This window comes from Microplitis demolitor, chromosome 1, assembly GCF_026212275.2.
Source record: "Microplitis demolitor isolate Queensland-Clemson2020A chromosome 1, iyMicDemo2.1a, whole genome shotgun sequence".
NCBI classification, from domain to species: domain Eukaryota; kingdom Metazoa; phylum Arthropoda; class Insecta; order Hymenoptera; family Braconidae; genus Microplitis; species Microplitis demolitor.
The window spans coordinates 2,606,645-2,628,426 of NC_068545.1; the positions used below are offsets into that span (position 1 = coordinate 2,606,645).

The 21,782-nt window shown below is 37.0% G+C and overlaps 1 pseudogene; it reads left to right on the top strand.

Moving 5' to 3' along the window:
* The window catches only part of LOC103568319 (uncharacterized), a 58,022-nt pseudogene extending 36,344 nt beyond the window's left edge, over nt 1–21,678 (top strand).
* The last annotated feature ends 104 nt before the right edge of the window (nt 21,679–21,782 follow it).

Consider the following 21,782-nt stretch of genomic DNA (forward strand, 5'->3'; position numbering starts at 1 on the left):
AATTTGTAATTATAAAAAAAAAAAATAATAAATATTAAATAGCAATAAATTACATAAGTTATAAATTTTCTTATGGTTTAAAAGTACAACGTAATTAATTTTTCGTAATTAATCATGGGGATATTGAGGATAAAATTAACTGTGGTGTAGATTGGAAATTTAGCTGGTGGTTTATCCAATCTTTAGCTACCACAGTATGATATAATGTTTCCTCTGCCTCTACCTCTGCGTCTACCTGCTATCAAGCTATATTTATATATATAAACATATATATATATAATACAACTATCGCGTTTACTCGGTACGTGACAGATTCAACGACGAGATTCCTCGTCGAGTTTCCTGACCGTAAATAATAACGCTCGTGAGATTTTCTCAGATGATTCGACCCGCAGCCGAGACCCACGAAGAAGTAAACGCACCAGAAGAACAAGAATAAGAATAAGAAGAAGGAGGAGGAGAACAAGAAGAAGAGGAATAAAAAGTCCAAGCCCCCGCACATGGCAGATCTTTCTCCAGAACGTTTCTATCATCAGCATGACATACAGAGTCTTAAAAATATTTTTTGCCGACCCGTTTAATTGTCATTTAAAATTTTTTAATCCCCGAGCAAAGGATGCTGCGGCAATAACAATTTAACCCCTTCAAGTAAGAAGCACAAACAAATGTATTAAGTAATTTCCACAAATAACGAAACCCTGATGGCCAGTTTGAGAATAAGAAATAAGATGAGTAATAATAAAAATACAGTGATGAGTATTGTCGGGAATGCTGAAAGAAATAATGGAGAATCTAGTTAGAGGTTATTAGTCGGGTTGGAATGTTTTGATGGGGTGATGATCGAGGCCACCGGCCCCATAGATCGTCACGGGCTTGCTCTCAGTCCTGATGCTGGATAAGTTTCTGCTGATGCTCCTGATGCTGGACTCTTTTTCGCGAAATCATTAATGCGACGCACGGGTACTCTTGTACGATTCTATACGACATCAATGATGACAACGACTCTGCACGAGCAAGACCAACACCGCGAACATAACACATCACTTTCAGTGTACATTACTTGTCTTTTTTAGCGGCAGGGTCGCTGACACCCAAACGACACATTACCACTCGACACTTTGTGTCATCAACTCCAAGAACACGTCTTATTCATACACTCGATTTAAAAGTTAAAAGCCCAGTTACTCGGCTATTCTTCAACTGGACAATTGTCTCTAAATATTCAATTACATCATCATCATCATCATCATCATCATTATTATTTTTACTATCGCCATTATCATCACAAGTCACTGACCTGGTTCATTCAGACAGCATGAAATTATTGTCAGTTGTAAATCCACCGACGACAAAGAATTATTTCCGATCTAATAGCTCGCGACTATCAACAACAACAGCAGCAACAACTTTAAAGCAATAAAAGTAATAAAATGAAAATGGTCAGTAGATGCAAAGTAGCACTCGCCTAAAGGTTAAATCCTCTTCCGAAACAATTAAAAAGCATTAATATGCAGGCACGAAAGAGTTATAGCTGCCTAGAGGAAATTCCTGAGCAAGGAGGGAGCTATCTATCGCGCTGAGAACGAGTTACTCGTTCTCTTATATATCTATACTCTCGTAATCTCCCCTCCCACTTTAGACCTGTATAAATTCCAATTTATTGGTTCGAGCATATTAATTATGCCGCGACGCGTTTGCGGGTAATACTGCCGCGGGATTACCTGCTACTAGCTACAGATACCAGCAGGTGCACCTGCACCATCTGAGGATTAGTTTACCCATTCGTGAAAACTTTTTTCTAAAGTGTATATAGATGTTACACCGAATTTATTCCTCATGTCTGTTGACAATTTGCGGAGTACAACTATCGCAGTCTCCCGCCAGCAATAATCATCACTATTAATATTACTATCGTTGTTTTTTTAAAATGTTTTTTAGCAAATTCTCATCCTCGTACGTACTATTTATGGATAATATACTTAGTATAGCCTGAGAGACGAGGATTCGCGCGACAAAGTGGCGTTAAATGATTAATTAAGAGATGCCAAGACGCGCGACGTGATTTACGTAGTTTAATCACGCACGCAAGGGACGCTAGCCAGCTATTGCTCCTCTCTTTCCGTCTCTGTACACATGAGTAAATAAGTATGTATATATATATTTGTATGTACATGTATTTGGATGAGAAGGATTGCCATGAGAATATGTAGTGTAACATCGACGTGAGTTGACACCGGACATACATCATGTACCGAATAAATTACGTCACTGAGTTTCCTTCAACATCGTGGTACCACTTTTAGCTTTATTCTAATACATGAATAACCACTTCCGTATGAGGTTTGTCTACCCCGGGGGTACGTGGAGCCCGCTGTATTCATACATTGATATACATAAATAGCGAATTAAATAGAATGAGAGTTACGATTGTTGACTAATTAAAGGGCTCGGTACTAAGAGGCAACGATGATGATGATGATGATCCTTAACGAGGAAAAATTTCGCCTTAGGCTTGCTTTCTCTTTGCTAGTGTATATGTTAGATTAGTTAGTACAGAGTACTATATATATAGAGAGTTGAGGTATTCTCTGTACTCAGAATTGGCGTTGGCGCGATATATTACTCGCGCGTACTATCCGGTGGTTGCTGGTCGATAGTCCCGGCATTGAGCCAACGAGCAGAGAGAAAACTCAAGCTCTGGACTAGACCGGCCGGCGAGGAGCCATCCGGAGGATCTCAGCGTCAATTAAGCAAGAGTTGCGAGACAGGCTTAGGACGTATACTCGCGCAATCTCCATTTACCTCGGCGTGCCGAGAGTTTAAAGAGTTGATTTCGAACCGAGAAATGTCCTCTGCCTCTTTCTTCTTGTACTCCATCTTCTTCTTATTCTACTTGTCTATATACTTGCTCTATTCTTCATGCTGCTGCAGCAGCAAAACCAACGGCAGCGAGATCCACTCTATACTTTTACTTTTTTTTTTTTTAAAACTCGATTTGCTACAATGTACGAGGCACTTCCTCTCTATTTCCAAATTACGAGTACACACGAGACATGGATTTATCTGTACGGGTGGTCTTGCCATTTATATTATATACATATAAATTATCTTATCTTCTACCCTCTGTTTTTATTCTCTCTCTCCCCAAGTCATTAACACTCACTAATCTTTAAATATGATGTATTTTCCGGCGGATAAATATCAATAGTCGGATTTTCAAAATCCATTAGCTACGCTGACAATTAAATCGCGTGTTATTTAATTTAAAATAAATTTTTATTTTTATTTAACATTCATCATTTATCGCTGTGAACTTTTTCTGCTTCGTCATCTCACCATTCATGTCAAGAAAAATAACAAAGCCAAAGAAAGAAGATGGTGACTCATTTAAATGATCTTTGTGTGTTACACAATAGCTGTTTTTCCCCGACCTCGACTTTTACTGAGGCCTTGAGATACTTTCAAACACGCGATTACTCCTCAGCCTTACATTTACGTATAATTATTTTTTAAAAATGGGCTGTGGTCTATGACTATTAACGTGATGTCTTAATCCGTGTCATCGCAGCGACACTTTCGGCTGTCTTAATATTCGGAGTAACCGTAATCCGAGTAAAAGATCCTAGACCTTTACCTGGACCTGCTAAATTTTTTTTAAAAGGAAATTGAAAGCAATGAACATGACAGAAAATTTTTAAAATTGAAAAGAAAAGGGGAGAGATAAATTACGACTGCAAAAGATCCATTGGCATTAGGGCATCAAGGATCAATGAGTCACTTCACTTCGGGGAGGGAAAACTTCCACGGAAAATCATAAACGAAACTTTCTGAACCTCAGTTTTCAAAGATCTTTACAAATGGCAACCTCGTGTGCAAAATCTCCGACATTTTTTTAGTACTTGTAAGTAATTTAAACACTTAATTTAATTTTTAAAAAATGGCGGGAAAAATTTAAAAATTTAAAAATATGGAGTTGCAATTTTTGGAGACTTTCTCCAGAAATAATTTAGAATTCTTAAGAAAAAATTACCAAACAGGTCTACTATTGCAATTTGTTAATTTTTTCAATGACCCATTTGAGTTCAGTAAAAAATCCGTCAAATCAATGAATCATCAAAGATTAAGTCAGAGTTAAACAAACTGCAAAAAATATCTAAATATACCAACTGATAATATTTGTTAGCATAACCGATAGCTAGATAGCACGCGAATAGCGAAGTGAAGATTTACACCAACCAGTGAACGCATCAATGAGCTCGAATAAAATAATTAACTTTTTTTACTCGCAAAACCGAGCGTGATTTAAAACATTTTCTATTTATATTAAATAAAACCCATCGGATCCGTTCCGCCTGAACGAAATTTCCAGGAGTATTTGTCATTGGGATCTCGGCATAAGCAGCATCATAAAAATAAATAAAATTACAACGAAGCGAGTAAAGTGAAGTGGAGACTGGAGAATGGAGATGAGAGTGTAAAGGAATGAAATGCAAGTAGAGGCATTTACACTGCATCAAGTTACCTTCCTGGATTCATTCACTTGAGAGCTTCAGAGTCGACTTTCATGAGCGCACAAGTATTAGATACTTGGTACCACGTACCAGACTAATGCAAGACCGGTACAGGAACAGGTACAGGTACAGGTTCAGCGGATTCAACAACTAAATCTCTCTCAATTCACTTCCGTTCTCATAGACTTGGGTTTATTTATCGGGTTTATCTCCGCTACATAACACTTATTACTTTTATTTATAAATTAAAATATTTAATTATTGAAGAACGGGGGTCAGTAAACCCGTTAGCCAAGTGTCATTATCACCCGTCATTGCTATGCATAATCTCGCATGCTCAATGCCTGTTAAGCTCGCGACAAGGTGCCTATACCGCAATTGATTATTACATACATATCCCACTATTTATCCTATATATGTGCCGTAATGTACTGTACCAGGTACCAGGTACCGCATCCATACCGGCACTAAACTATGAATAATAATATTAATCGGGATACTTTATTCCCAGGAGATAAATTTTATTTACATACCTATATATGTATGTATGTATATAGAAAAATATTACAATACATAAAAAAATAAACGGTGTTAAAAAAAAAAACGTACCTTGGCAATTATTTTTAAAGGAAGTTTAACAAAAAGTAAGAATAAATAAGCCCGGAAGAAAAACAAAGCGTGTTTGTCTAGATGAATCATAATAAAAGAATGAAGGCAAAGAAATTAAAGAATGAAAAAAAAAATATATGTATATATATATATATATATATATATATATATATATATATATATATATATATATATATATATATATATATATATATATGTACAACAATGATGCTGATGATAATAATAATGCAATAAAATAAAGATCGGTCTTAAAGAGGAAGTAAAGTAAACCGGTTTCAATTGATTTTAAAATATTATAAGACTCGTCATTCACACTATCGCTCTAGAGTGTGAGAAGGAGAGAATATAAGTGTATGTATGTATGTATGAAAAAGTATGTGTGGTTATAGTAATTATTTGTCACGCACGCGGTGAATTTTCGAGCCGAATGGAATCGAGTGGAATTAAATGAAATGGAGGCAGAGGCAGAGCCAGAGGAGTATGAACGATGAGAGCTAGTATGTAGGGAATACACCAGGACGGAATGGAAGAGAAATCCGCAGCTGGAAGCGATTTAACGCACCACATTAGACACGCTGTCGGCTAGTTCAGATACAGTCGGATTCATACACACACTCACACACACACTCACTTGGGTACTTGCTGGTGGAGTGGAGCCGGAATAAGATAGATAGAACGAGACGAGATGCTGCTCTATGCCTTAGAGGAGATTCCACCAGAATCCCTCAAGCGTTAAAAGAAAAATTTAGCAGCCTCGATGCTGATGGTACTGGTGCTAGTGCTGGTACTTGTAGATGTGCTTTAAGCCGTTGGAGTACTTATATATATATATACATATATATATGGTACATATCCGCGATTCACGATCAACCACGTGCTCTCAAAGGCTTTAAGCCCACGCTTACGTTGGGACGGTGATGTCTGAGTAATGCCGGAGGGAATACGAGTAGGCGTTAGATATCGAGGATGGCGCCACGAGAAACCGACCACCATCATTTTAACTTGTTCATTCAATCACACCACATATCAACACCATTATAAACAAACTCGTCCATTTATTGATAAAACTATATCGAGATTATGGTGGATCTGGTCAAAATATAAATCGATAACCGACTACTGGACGGATAGCAAGGAACTGGATTACTCGTGATTCATCTCCCTGAGTATTATGTATGCTAAACCGATCCCTTGCCGTCACTCTCGGGCTCAGCTTTAAGAAACAAGCAAAAAGTTGAGGAAAAAATAGTCCTGTAGTCTGCACACACGACAAGAGTTAAGAGTTCGATGACTTCTCGACAGGATCCGGAAACTTGAGTTATTATAACCATGCAACATATCGCCTTGGCACTTTGTGTTCGTCACGTCAACTAAAGAACGCCCGCAGTTATCTTTAACGTGTATCAAACTCCCTGGTCTCTGCAGTGCTCTGTATATTTCGTCCGATACTCGTTCCCAGTCAGTCAGTCAGTCAGTCAGTCTCTGATATGTCAATTGTAAATAAAATCAATCCACTCATTAATATGTATTTATGGAAATATGTAACCTTTTATGCGCTGCTGCTGCTGCTGATTCTGCTCCTGCTCCTGCTTGTTTTCCTTCATAATTATTATTATCTATTTATACTTTTTTCCGGTTATTATTTTTATGACGTTCATTACCTACGTGAAGAAGCCTAATAGCAATTAAATAAATTTATTGCTTATGAGCATCTTTACTATTCGCAATGGCTAATTACTATCTGTAGTTAAAAATTTTAATTTAAATTACCAGTGACTTTCAGAGACATTCCAGACACATGTTTCTGTGAATGTTCTAGGGTTTTTTATTTTCCTTCCAAAGGCCTTAGTAGAATTTCAACTGCTGACGTCGATATTTAATAAGCGAAATTATAAATTTGTTTATCAATATACCAATTTTTGCTAGACTGTTATTTATAAATCGCGTTTACTCCCAAGAGCATGGTATGTACAGTAGTTGGACTCTTGAGCTCTCGAATCGCCCTTGAGTCGTCGGGCGAGCATTACATCAGTACAGATATAATAGTAAGAGAAAATACAGAAGAGCAAGAGGCGACCCGATGGGATCCAGACCCGGAGAGAGGCTACCGAGTTGAGGGGGAAACGTGTCGTACGGGTTGTTGCAAGTCGCTCTTCCCGTACTACCTGAGGGGCACGAGTCACATCTCTTCCGACTACTACATCTGACGCGAGAGTAAGATAGAGAGATTGAGATGATAAAAAAGATGAAAATAAAAACAAGATAAATACTGGAGAAATAAAAATAATAAGAGACCAGCCAGACACATAGGACACATTCTACTCGTATTGCCAGCAGCCAGCATAAAACGCTTTACTGACCTCTACCTCCGCGTAACTCTATCTCTGACTCTGACCAAGACAACACAACCACTTACGTCACGCATTTCCGTTAGCTTCCCGATCTATCAGAGTCTTTTTTGCTTTATTTTTTATTTATCTCCGATAAAAACGGCGTTGTTGGATTTGCTGCTGGCTGGGTTATTTTTTGCCGAGGATTCTCAGACCTCCAAGTCCATCGAGGAAATCCACCTCACTATTTATCATCATATATATTTATTTTTATTTCCATTTGTTAAAAATTTATTCCCTGCTTATTTATCTATCTCCAGACTTACGAAATTTGAAAACTTAAAAGTGAAACCTTTTGTTGCATTAATTTTTTTAGCATTAATATCTGTAGTAATCTGGAGACTGGCATCATTTTCCGGCGGATGGAATTGCGCACGAGTGCCTCAAACATCTGCTACACGAGTAATTTTCTCTTGAGCAAACATTTATCATTCTCTGTGTGCTGCTGTCATGCTAGACCTCACTAGGGATAAATAAACTTTTAATTTCAGACAAGTTGATTGACACTATTAATTATCTATCGGTATATTATTATTCAAATATTTATTCCATTTGCTCCACCAGACGAATGTAATTTAAAGTCCGAGTGAAATATTCACCTCAGTTCGATGCATTTTAATCGATAATTAAATGCAGGGTAAAACACTTTCACCGCTGAAATATTTATTGCTCTAACGAGTTGGAAATGAAATAAATTAAAGATAGAAACACCTGATCGATACCCCAGGGAGTTGCTCTCGACGTGGTAATCTTTTAAAACTATCAGCCGAGCAGAAGCAATTGCTGGAGTTTAAGTTCCACCAGTACCAGTACCAGCAGCAGCAGCAGCAACAGCAGCAACAGCAGCAGCACACAGTATCGCGAATGTTGTTGGGATGCAATGTCACTTAGCCGGCCTTGCCACGCTTCATCAACTGTATCTACTGCTCGGCAGCTTACAGCCGGATGTTGGAATCTACTTGTAACCTCCAGATCGCGCGAAAAGTACCATCGTCATTCAGCCGTAACGTTGAGATGAAATTCTATCTCACCGCTTTACTCGCGGTTAAGTCTATCTCTTCTGCACGTACACACACTCACACATCCACACATTCCCACATAAATCCATACAAATGGATACGGAGGGATTCAAACACTTGGTAAAGCAATTATTCGTCTCTCGTAAATTCAACATGAGTTAAAAGAACCGGGGAAAAGTCATCGACATTCAGGTGTCTCGGCATCGTTAAATTAAATCTGAGTCTCATCGAAGCATCTGCTCAGCTGACGATACCTGGATACCTGAATACTCTGACGGTTTATTCTTTACTCAGACTCAAAGCACGACCATTTAATTTTTTATTTTTCTTTCTGTATATATAAATATATATATATATATATATATATTTATACTGTAAGTTAGCATGCCCGCCAACACGACTTTTCTTATTTTTCCCGGCGTGTCCGTGGTCACGAGTCCGGCCTCCCGGTCGGGGCCACTCATCGACTAGCGGTACTTGGAGTCTTCTTAGTGCAGGTTGGGCAGGTGCGCTGGTGCCTCTACTCTATACTCTCGTCTCTCGTGGCTCTTCAATGGAAACGAGAAGGAGAAGAGGTGTAGAGAGGCAGAGGGCAAGGTGGGCTTACTTTGGAAGAAGGTGCATCAGATACGCTCCGCGGGGAGCGCGAGACAAGAGGTTAATCCGTGTCTAACTGTAAGATAACTCGCTTGTCCGGATCGGCCAGACGCGGCTTGTATTCCTCATCCTCTTGTTCTTGTTTTTATTTTCTTTTACTTTTTTTTATTATTCTCCTTCTGCATGCGCCTCTTTTCCGAGAGTCTCCAACCAACTACTCCACAGCTACACTTATTTCTTCAATCAACTTGTCCCAAATTTATCTCCATTGACAATCTCGTTGCAAGACTTGTAGAGTAATTGCTTCATGATTTATCATTTTTTTTTTCAGATCCACAAAAATGTCTCAAGATCCTGCGAGCCCATAATTACAAAAAGGCATTAAAGACAACAGACAAGTCTTTTATTCTTTTAAAATGGGAAATAGTAGTTCACATCACACAGCAGCAGCGTCTCAGGAAATGGGACGAGGATGGACCCAGTCATTTCCACGTGAACTTACAAGACACCATCACCATTCCCAGGCTGCTGGGCACAAAGTTCTGCCCGAGCCCCCAAATCAGCGGCTACGGGCTACCAACAATGGGAATATTATCCACAATGGTGGTACTATAAGTGGTCGAAGACCATCAGCATATACTCTGCCCCACGATCTTAATAAGGTACTCAATTATTTATTTTTTTTATTACGTAAAGACCTCAGTCATTTGGTTTTTTATGCTAATAATCCTAATTAAATTTTTAGCAAGGGATATATAGAAGCAGAAGCACTTCAACTTCACACCTGGGCGAATCCCGAGCGCGAAATGACTCAGGAAACCAGCACTGCTGTGCAGGTCACTATCGTCCATGCGACGGAAGCTGCCGTGAAAACGAGATGGTGGAGCTCAAAAGATTCGGCAGCGAGCCGGATTTGCGTTACTCCCCATCGGAGTCGCGACATCCTCCGGCTATGGATCGTGGATATCACTACCCCGAGCGCGAATCGCGAGAACGCGAGAGTCGATATCGCGGAAAAAAGAAATACAAAGCCCCGGCACCGCCGCCAATGAACGGCGACGGGTCATCGCCGGACTCCTACAAATGGGAGGCTATTGGTCCCGATCGCGACAACTGCTGCCGACAGGAAGAAGACCCTGGGTCACGGGGCATTAAACCGCCGCCTCGTAAATCCCGGCTGTTCAAAACCCGGGCTGAGACGAAACGTCAGCAGAGCAATTGGAGCCAGCCCGCACAGCAAGACTCCACGGATAATGGTATTGAAAGTGAGAGAAGATGGATTAATGAGAGACAGCAGCAGATGTCTAATGGTAAAGAAAACAGCAGACCGTGGAGAGAGTACCAGGAACAAGATCAATGGACGAGGGATGAAAGGAGAAGATCCTCTAAGAAATTCGATGGGAAGAATACCCTTCAGAGAAGCCTCAGCAGTCCCGAGTTCCAAGCAGAGCTGATGCAGGTAGCGAAAAAGGTGCGCAATAAACTCAACTATAATCGACGCGTGGGACCTGTAGGCGCACCCACCGCTAACACCGAGTTGAAACATGAAAACCAATTATCTAAGTCGACGACGTTTATTGATGCACGCAAGAACAATCCTGGGGACAAAAAATACTCGAGATCCAAGCAGCAGCAGCAGCAAGAAAGTTGTGTAAATGATTGCCGTGTTGATAAACGTAAAAGCAGAAGTATGGAGCAGTTTGATAATAAATGTCAGGAGGTTCGAACTTGCTCGCGATTCTACGAGGAAAGAACATTCCAGGAACGCACCAGAGGTGAGAATAGAGTAATTAGGAGCCAGGAAACGCGCTCGTACGAGGAAAGAAGAATGGATAGCCCTCGCGGTAGCCGTAATGGCTTGGCAGAAAAATCAAGCGATCACGTTGACGAACGACCTGTGGAAAACGGCATCAGCAGAAGACGTAAGGTCTTGGAAAAGTCAACGACCTATGAGGAAAGTGTTGTTACAAATGGGAATACAGAGCCCGCTGTCACGAGAAAATTTATAAACGGGCGGCTGGAGGACTTTGGTCACGCGCAGGACGAGCGAAACTCAGAGAGGCTGCGCGGGAAAGAATTTGACCGGAGGAATGACCGCGGGAATAATAGGTCCAGCGATATTTTAGTCTCCAAGACAAGCAGGAAGAGTGAAGAAACTGCTGGCAGTGAGCAGCACACGAGGACGAGGTCAGAGAGTCCTGCGACGCTGCAATGCAGAGACAGAATAGGCGTTAGAGGTCAAGGCTCCGGCCGGGAGAGCACACCAGAACCCCCAAGGGGCAAAGAGAACAAGGTCGCCGCTGCTGCTGCCGCCGTCGCCGCTGAGAACACCAGGAGAAAAAGAACTGATGTCAAGGACAAGAATTATAGGGACAGTGAAAAAAGATGGTCGGAGAGTAATCCCGTCAAGAGCGAAAAAATAAAAATAAAGTCTTGTGAAAAGAGTATTGTCAAGGAGTCTAAGGAAGTTGTGGAGAAGAATTGGAATTTGAGTAATGGTGTGTCACCCAAGTCTAAACAAACAACAACAACTACAACGACCAAGACATTTTATACCCAAGATAAAGATTACACGGGATCCCAGCACCAGCAGAATAATTTACTAAATGAATTGGACGACGTTAAAAATAATAGTGAAGATATTGCACTAAAATTACGTCCAACTCTGCCTAAAAAACAGCTCGAGATACCGAGATTTTCGCCGTCAGCTGCCTGGAGATTGCTATCGGCTCTAGAAACCCCGGGCCCGAATATGAGCACCGCCAGCGAGGAGATTCCGGTGATGTATGAGGAGAGAATTGAGCGTCTCTCGAGACCACCGAGGCCTCTAATTGCTCTGGGACCGCGAAGTTCTCACGACAAGTCCGGCGACTCTGGTGTCTCGTGCGACGCCGGAGTGCCCAATGATGATTCACTCGACGTCACTGTCGGCAGATTAAAAACACAAACGGGCGACACCGCTCGAGCGGCCTGGACACCGCAGCAAGATTTAGGCGAAGAGTCTAGCAGCGATGCCGGCGTTGATTCCCCGCCTCCTATGGCACCCAGTGCTAAATTTCCTCCTCGTGCTCACGTCTTCTCGTTGTCTTTGCCGCGCGATGACAATCGCCACTGCGTTTATACAGCAGAGAAACCTAAAGATTCATCATTTAATTCCCTGCAGAAAATCAAGCGCTCAGTCTCGGGGGCTTTCGGTTTAGGAGCCGTCGAGTTTGAGAGAAAACATGGGGAAACACTTGACGACAACTGGTTGCTGTCTACAAGCGCGCCGACTTCTCTGCAACACAACCAAGCTAATCAAATTAACAGCCGGGATGTTAACAACGGGATCAACGGCTCGCCTGGTTGGGATGCTAATTTTCCTGTTGAAGATTTCGAAGACGAAGCTCTGGATGACGTTGACGAAAAAACGAGTTTTCCTGTGGTGATGAAACCTCCGTCATTTTCGTATCTCGCTTCTGGAGGACACGTCATGTATTTACCGGCATCCAATGACACCGAACACCGAACCCAGAGCTTGAATTACAGAAACTCTGTCGGAGAAATAAGCGTTAAAATGAACAATAATATAAATATCAATTCGAAAAATCTAAAATCAAATGACCAGGGCAAGAACTGTAACAAGAACGGCTTCATAAATGGATTCGCCAACGGGTACACCAACGGAATCAGCAACGGATACAGCAAACTGTTGAACGACAAACCTAAAGACCTAGGACTGTATCGCGAGAGATCGTTCACTGACTTGGGCAACAAGGGCCGCAAGGCTCAAAATTTTTCAAAGTCCTGTGAAAACATATCGGAAATGAAGCAACGCAGCTACTCTCCGGTGAACAACAGCCCCGAGAGTCTCCAAGATAAGAAGAACGACATGAACAGCAACAACTGCACCAAAATATCCATCAAGCCGAACCCCAAGAGCAAGAGGTTCACATTTCAATCGACAGTGAGGCAGATCGAGCGACGGAGATTGGCGGAAAAACTATCACGTGAAGCCGAGGCTAAAGAACGTCAGAGGAAAAGTGAGTTGGAGGCTATGCGCAAGGTGGAGGAAGAGTTCCAACGGAAAAGAGCTAAAGAGAAGGCCAATATCAGACAGCAGCTCAGACTCTACAGTATGGATGAAAATTCTAGGTGACTATTCATTTAAATTTATAAATTTTCTCATTACCAATTAGTTACTTAATTATATTTATTTAATTTTCAGTAGCTTGCCTCCAGCATCGGATAGCTCGCACCTGTCTCGCGCGGACCCAGACGGCGCCCCTTCTTCGTCAGCTTCCTCACCCACCTCAGCACCACCCGGAAAGCTCGTGAACAACCGGAAAGGAAGCGTCAGCAGCGACGAGTACCATCGCAAGAAGGAGTGCCGAATCCAGCAGCAGAACCACCAGAAACAGGAGCCCCGAGAGTACAAAGACTATCGCCCGAAATACTACGACTGGGCGCCAAACGAGTCGTCCTCCCACCTCGAGGTCAAGCAGACTACGGTACATCCAAAGATTGTGTGCGACATTCCCAAAAGCTCTCATGTATTCGTCGACACGAATATTCATACGGGAAAACATGCTAATTTAAATTCAACGCCACGTTCAGACAACTACAGGTAATATTTATTAAACGGCATCGTCATTAATATTAATAATAATAATTACAGTTAATACTTGAATGTTTTTTTATACTGAAACAGGAAAGATTTCGCACATGGAGCGGTAGCTGCAAGATCCTCTTTAGCCAGCAGTGACAGCGAATTGTCACAACCAAATACCCGACCACACTCACGACAAAATGGCAACAATAAAAATAGCAAACCTGCTCGTACTAGGTAATTTATTATATTTATTTACTTACGTATATTTAAATGGATACGTTTGCTTCGTCCCTATGACCTCTAATTTGAATTTTAATGACGTAAAGATTAGACACTGAGATATGATACAAGTAAAATTACGCTCGAGGCATTTTATTATTAATTAATGCGTCTAATTATTCATGTTGATGACATCTCGCTGCCTTGTGGTCTGAAAATAAACAAAAAAAAGCTATTAATTATTATTAAGTTAATAAATAAATAAATCTTGTATCTCGTCTCGCTAATGACCCACTTCAGTTATAGTAATACTGCAGCATGTTGCATGACCCAATGACTTTCCCATCGAAATACCACTCGCTCCTAACATCAGGTTACCAACAAATTTTTTATATTTAAATTTTGCCGTTCGTTTTATTAAATTATGACACTGACTGTCTGTTACCTAATTTATTTTTTATTTACATCCACTAGTTTCACTGCCATAAATATTTTATTTATTTAACTGCATTATGAAATAGTATTTAAAATTTTATTTACATATGTTGTGAAATTTTATCTCTTAGTTATGACATAAGACGGTAAATATGGTGATGACATTTAACTAGACAGGAAAATGACACTGACGTTAGCTGACAATAATTTTTCGATTTATTTAAAAACAATAAATTATAAAAAAAAAAAAATATTTGAAAAAATTGCACCTGTAGTTTGTTAAATTTCCTACATGTGCATTTTTTTATTTTTTTTTTTTGTCATAAATTTGTTGTAAAAAAAAATCCAAAAATTTTTAATTGTCCGTTAACCAGGATAATGACAAGAAACCTTTTTTTTTAAATCCTACCAACGAACCCGCTAATTCTTTGCTTGTATTTTTTATTTCACGCAGGTTTTAAATGATTGCTGTTTAAGTAAGTAGTCCTAACACCTCTAGTCATCTAACAACGCTTCATTAAAACAAACAAACAATTTAAAAAAACAAAAATGTTTAAATTTAAATGAGTGGAATGATTGCGCTTAGTAATAAAACAATCGGGTTTTAGTAGCAAGTAAAATTGGGCTGAGAATGCTGATGATTTAAGTTAAAATTAATGGTTTTGAAAAAAAAAAAAACTAGCGGGTTGATTTAATCTGATGAATAATGGCAGCTGATACCTAAAAAAATAGGGACGAACCAGCGACGAAGCTCGAAAATGATCTGGATGAAAAGTCCCAGGTGACGTTGACCAGGTCAGCAAGTCCAGCGAGAAGTTCTGAGATAGCGAGTTCTGAAGAAGAGACACCCGTGGAACCAGTAAACAGGAATCCATCTGTCAATGTCACCACCAATGGTTTTATTATTAATGCCGTCCAACCGTTCGTTAGAGAAAAAAACTATCGCCCGATAGCTTTTAATCCTCAGCCACCACCGCCGATTCCTATTTGATTTAAATTTTAAATATTTCTATTATTTCATTTTTATTAAGATCAGTTTTATCATGAATTTATATTGATACTGATATTTAACGGCTAAAAAACTAATACAAGTCACCACTTTAATGTAATACTGTAATTAATTAATTATTAACATTATTTTTTATAATTTAATTTTTAAATTACTAGGGTAGTTATTATGTTTCATGTTAATAATTAATTGTATTTTGAGTAATGATTAATTATTTAATCCAGAGTTTATAATAGAGATCAGCAGAAATAAATTGAATATAATTGTAAATATTTTACGTGGGTTATATTTAATATAAAAGAAAAAATAATAATTCGGAATTCACTCAATGAACTCGAATTTTTTATTTTTTACTCAGGAATTTTTTTTTGTTAGTTATGGAAAACAAAAAAAATATTTGTGGTTATGTCAAAGTGGGCGCCCATTTTTTTTTTTTTTTAAATGTCAATTCTTTTGCAATTTATTTATCCGTCATTCATTTGACGACAATAAATTTGATAAATAAAAATTATAATTACTAAGAATTGAGTTTTGAAAACTGCCGACTTTGAAATTAGAAGTAATGACAGTAAAATGGCGCCCAATTTTTCTATAACCAAAAGTTGACTCAGTATTTTTTTCTTTATTTCTTATTTTTATTTTTTATTTTTATTTGAAAGTCCATTATTATTTTTTCTTTTAATTTCATAAATGAATGAATGAAGATGCCAAATTATAAATTATTTAAAAACTCGTAGAAAATTTTCTACTAACCTTCAAGTAATATTTCAATATCACCCTGAAGTTTGTAAATAATTAACAATTTTTGGATGTTTTTTTCAGCAAATCAATTAAAAAACTAAAAATATGCACATGTAGAAAATTTAAAAAACTATAAGTGCATTTTTTTAAAAATATTTTTTTTGAAAAGTTATCGTTTTTAAAGAAATCCAAAAATTATTAGACGTCAGCTAACTTCAGTATCATTATTATGAGTGTGAATGTAGTGGACAGACGATTTATAAATTTGAAAAAAATAATGACATTTAAAAAAATGCGCGCGCATTCATTAAAACATTTAAGAAATTATTAGTGTGAATGTAGCAGACATCAGACAAATGTAAAATTATTAATAAAATTAAATTTTTGAAAATACGCATCTAAAAAATTTTAAAATTAATAAGTGTATTTTTTAAAAATATCAATTTCTTAATTATTTACTTCATTTATTTATAATTTTAAATTTTTCGATATCTGCTACATTCACATTAAATAAAAATTTCCCAACTGTCAGTTACATTCACACTCATTAATTATTCCAATTGGATCATTAATTATAAACTGTAAATCTATTTTATTAATTACTTATTTATAATTTCATATTATTAATGTCTAGTATTTTAATAATCTCTAACCAAATGTGTTCGTAATAATTTTTTTCTATAATAAATTATAAGTATTTACGTAATTAAGTTCTAACAAATTATCCAATCAAAGATTCTTAGTCGGATTAATCAATAATAATATTAATTAACAATAATATTAATAATAATAATTATAATTGAATAATAATAATAATAATGTATGTACTCACAAGTCGAAAAAATTAACAATATACTGATTTTTTAACGAAAATAAATAATAAAATCTATAGCATATATTTTATATATTATATATATAAGTGAAAAAGGTTTAGGGAAAATATGTTGTAATTATGTACAGATAACAAACTCGAAATTTGCTCATCTAATGTAATCAAATAAATAACTTTGTTATGAAAAAATAAATAAATTAAAAATTAAAATTATTTTTAATGATTCTCACGTTAGCAGAGAATTAATAATTTTCCAATTTATTTTTATCAAATCAATTAAAAAAATAAAAAAAAAGCACATGTAGGAAATTAAAAAATCCATAGGTGCAATTTTTCAAATATTTTTTTTTATAATTCATGATTTTAAAAACAAATTATTAAACCTCAGCTAACTTCAGAGTCATTTCTTTTTAATTTGAATTTACCCGCCAACTTTAAATTAAGTTTTATTAAGTTACCTGCACTGTCAGAAGCTCATTTTTTAAAATTTCAATTTTTACTGATACATTACGAGCAAAGCTTGCGAACAAGATGCAAGGCCAACTGAACAAAGAACAATCCCCATTCGAGTAAGTATTGATATTTGTGTTTAAAATCAATTAATTATTAATCAGTATTAATTATTAAATGTAACAGAGACGGGCGTGGATTTCAATTCGATAAATTGCTGGATACTTCATCAGAAGAAGACAATGAAGAAACTGATACTCCCAATCAGCAGAAATCATCAGACGATGCGGAATTAAAGGCACCACCAACATCCGGTGGTCCAGATCAAGTAAACAAATGTCCCAATAAATTTAATTATTTAATCAAATTAATTTCATTGCTAAGAATTGTTTATTTTCAGACAACTCTAGCATTGGTGTGGAAGAAAAATTATATCGGAGCCGCTTATTATAATTTTAGTACGTCCCAATTATTTGTGATGGACGATGTGATGGAAGATGATTTCACTTATCAAATAACAAAAGCTCTTTACAAACAATGCCAGCCCCAGTGTGTCCTGATACTTAACGGAGCACCAGATTCTTTTATAACGTCAGTAAAAAAATCTATAGCCCGAGATCTAACAGCCGAAGACAATCAGTCTCTACCATCGACATCCACGGGAGTCACTCGTATGGTCCAGCCAGTTTTGAAAATACTACCGAAGAATGAAAATAATTACGACAATTGTTACCATCGGGTGCGTTGTCTTAAACTGGACTGCGAGCCCGAGGACGCGACCAACGCAGACCGAATTATTTTTCTCAACTCTCTGCTTAATTTCAAGTCCCGCACGATGATCCATTCTCTGGGTTTACTTCTCAAGTATCTCGATGAGAACTGGAACAAATTGGCGTTGAATCCTTCAGGTCAAGCTCACTACGTTTATATTAATTATATTTTCCTACAAGATTTAGTTATGATCGAAGATGACACTTACAAGTCACTAAATATCATGCAGTCTCGTTTCCACCCGAGTCTTTTTAAATTCGGAGCCAGTCAAAATCAGGGAAACGACTTGTACACATTTTTAAATCGATGCCAGTCGCGCCCTGGCGCTTATCATCTCTGGTAAACTATTCAAATAAATATTGAAATATTATTTATTAATGACTTCTTTTTTTTTAGGAAACTTATGAAACATCCAACGAGAAATATAAAAATTCTAGAGGAACGTAGCCAAGCAATTGAATTTTTTTTGAATATCGACAACCAACATGTCGTTCACAATTTGAAATCATGTTTGAGACACGTCCATCGACTAACACCGGCTATTTTAAATAAATACTCAACTGCCCAAGCCAAAACATCTGATTGGGGAAAATTTGACACAGTATTTTTATTTTATTTTCATGATACCAGCATCAAAATTTAGAGTTTCAGTGTCTTCAGTCAGTAAAAGATAATTTCAGTCCAATGCTGCGAATTTTATCAGCAATCGCGTAAATTGTGAATCCCTTCAGTTAGCGGAGAAAAGCTTGTTTCGTCCCTTGGGGAGAGACACGAGTATATTACACACCTAGGGAGGAAAGTAGGACTTCCTCCGTGATGTCTATACAATTTTTTACCAGATCTATACCTGAAAATTTAGATTCTTGTCTCTGTTTGTCGGAAAAATGGCGCATGCGCTAATTTTTATTTGATTTCTCATAAAAAAAAGAACGATTTTCTTCCTTTTAAACAGGCTAGGAATTTAAACTTTCGTCGTAGATATGGTAAAAATAATATTTTTGCCCGCTGACTGACATTTGCATTTTAAATTCTGATACTTGTCGTATTTTAATAGTAATTTTAAACCGCTAATTTTATTTACCAAAATGACAGTTCTGACTGTGATTAAGTTTTATAAAAATTAGTATGAATAATAAATAGTATTTATATTTTCTGCTTAATTATAAATTGCAAATGACAATTTACGTTTACGCTAATAGTTGGTCCTATATTAGCTTGATTCTGACTGACTGCTGACACTGAGACTTCAAGTTCCGCAGGTAATCCTGAAAAATATTGTAACTCAGAAGGAAACACGATTTCAGACACTTTGTCACACAATATACTATTCCCTGATAAATAAAATAAAATAAATCAATTCTTATTACAGACTCTAATAAATATAATAACAATCGGAGAAATTTGTGAAGAGTATCGTGACTCAGTGGGAATATTTGCTAAAATAACAGATTCGATAACAGAAGGAATTCACTATGCCCATTATTTCATCGACTACATAATTGACTTTGAGATGAGTAAAAAACAAGGAAAATTTATCGTCAAGAGAAATGTTGACCCAGAGCTAGATGAATGTTATTATAAATTATATTACTGAGAATGTAATTAACTAAATTGTGTAATTAATCTATTGGTTATTCTTTTCAGTAAACGATTTAAAATACTCGCTACCCGAACGCTTGACAGCCAAAGCGACCGAAGAATTAGAAAACCTGCCTTCGATCGTCGAGAAATGTATAATGGTCTACATACCTGATATTCAGTACTGCTTGGCAATCACTGAATGGAACGGAACTCCTCCCGATGATGAAATGATACCTGGTTTGGAGTTTAAATTTTCCATTAATGATATTCGTTATTACAAAAGCAAAGGCGCGCGAGGTAAATTTCCCGGATAAACAATATAAATAAATTATATTTTATACTTTTAAAATTCATTGATGTATTTATTTAATATCTATAGAATTAGATGCAGCACTAGGTGACATTTTATTAAAAATAACAAGAAGACAAAGTCAGATAATGCTGAGACTTGTTAATTACATTAAGAAACACATAGGGCCGGTACTTAATGCAATTGAATATTGCGCTGAATTAGATACGTATGTATTTAATATATATTTATTAAATTGTAGCTGATGATTGATAATTGATGTGATATATTCTTATTGCAGACTTTTGTCATTTGCAACAGTAGCGGCCTCACACAATTACGTGAAACCAGAGATGGTTAAATCCCATGTAATCAACATAAAAAAAGGACGTCATCCTCTGAGCGAACTAAATAAAGATTTCGTAGCAAACGACACGCAATCTGGAGGCGGAAGTAGTCTCGTTAAAATATTCACTGGACCAAACGCTTGCGGGAAGACTATTTACTTAAAACAAGTTGCCCTGATTGTCTACATGGCACACATAGGCTGCTATGTGCCCGCGGAGTCAGCGAAAATAGGAGTGATCACGCATATTCTGACTCAGATGCCCACGATGGAGAGCATCGCGCAGAACGCCAGTGCGTTTCTGATTGACTTGAGGCAGACAAACAGCATTTTGTACTCGTCTACCCCGAACTCTTTGATAATAATGGATGAGTTCGGCAAAGGGACTTCGGAAACTGATTCCCTGGCTCTGCTCACCAGCATTCTCGGGAGCTTCATTTCAAGAGAAAACTACTGCCCGCATATTTTATGCGCGACTCACATCCATCGGGTCATTGAACTCTTACCAAAGACACCTATACTCCAATCAATGGTACATTAGCATGCTAATTAATTTAAATTATAATTAATTTAAGTTAAATTTGTACATTTATTTATTTATGATTGTTGCAGACATTTGATTATTTGCTACATGAAGATAACTCGTTAGTGTTTCTTTATGAATTAATATCCGGTAACGTAACTTGTAGTTTTGCTCATGCAACCGCAATTAGTGTTGGTCTTGAAGAAAACGTTGTTCTACATGCAATTAAAACTTTCATGAGCATTAAAGAAGACAAATTACCACCTTGTAGTCCCGATGAAGACCGTGCCAATGTGTAAGTCATTTTTTTTAATTATAATAATTTATATCCTGATAATATGATCCTGAAGTTAGTAGACAATTAATAATTTTTGCATTTTTTTTTTTTTACTAATCAACTACAAAAAAATAAAAAATAAAAAAATGCTCATGTAGAAAATTAAAAAATCTATAAGTGCAATTTTTCAAAATATTTTTTTTTCTATAATTTAGCATTTTGAAAAAAAAATTCTAAAATTAATTAAATTTTTTTCCAGAGTTAAACATATCGCCGAGTTGGCCAATGAACGAAAGTATCTAATTGATATGCAAGAGTTCAAGCATTGGATCCTTCAAGCAATCAATCGAAAATAAAATAATCATGTACTATTCAATATTTAAAATAAAATATATTAAACTGTGTTAAAAAAATTAATTTCTCCATTATAAAAATCTTGTAACCAAAATTGTACTTAAATTTAAAATTAAAACAATTCAAAAATAACTGTCAAAAAATTTACAACTTTTTTTTTCAAAATATCAAATAAATTCAGTTATTATAATTTTCCATCACAATAAACAATTCAAAA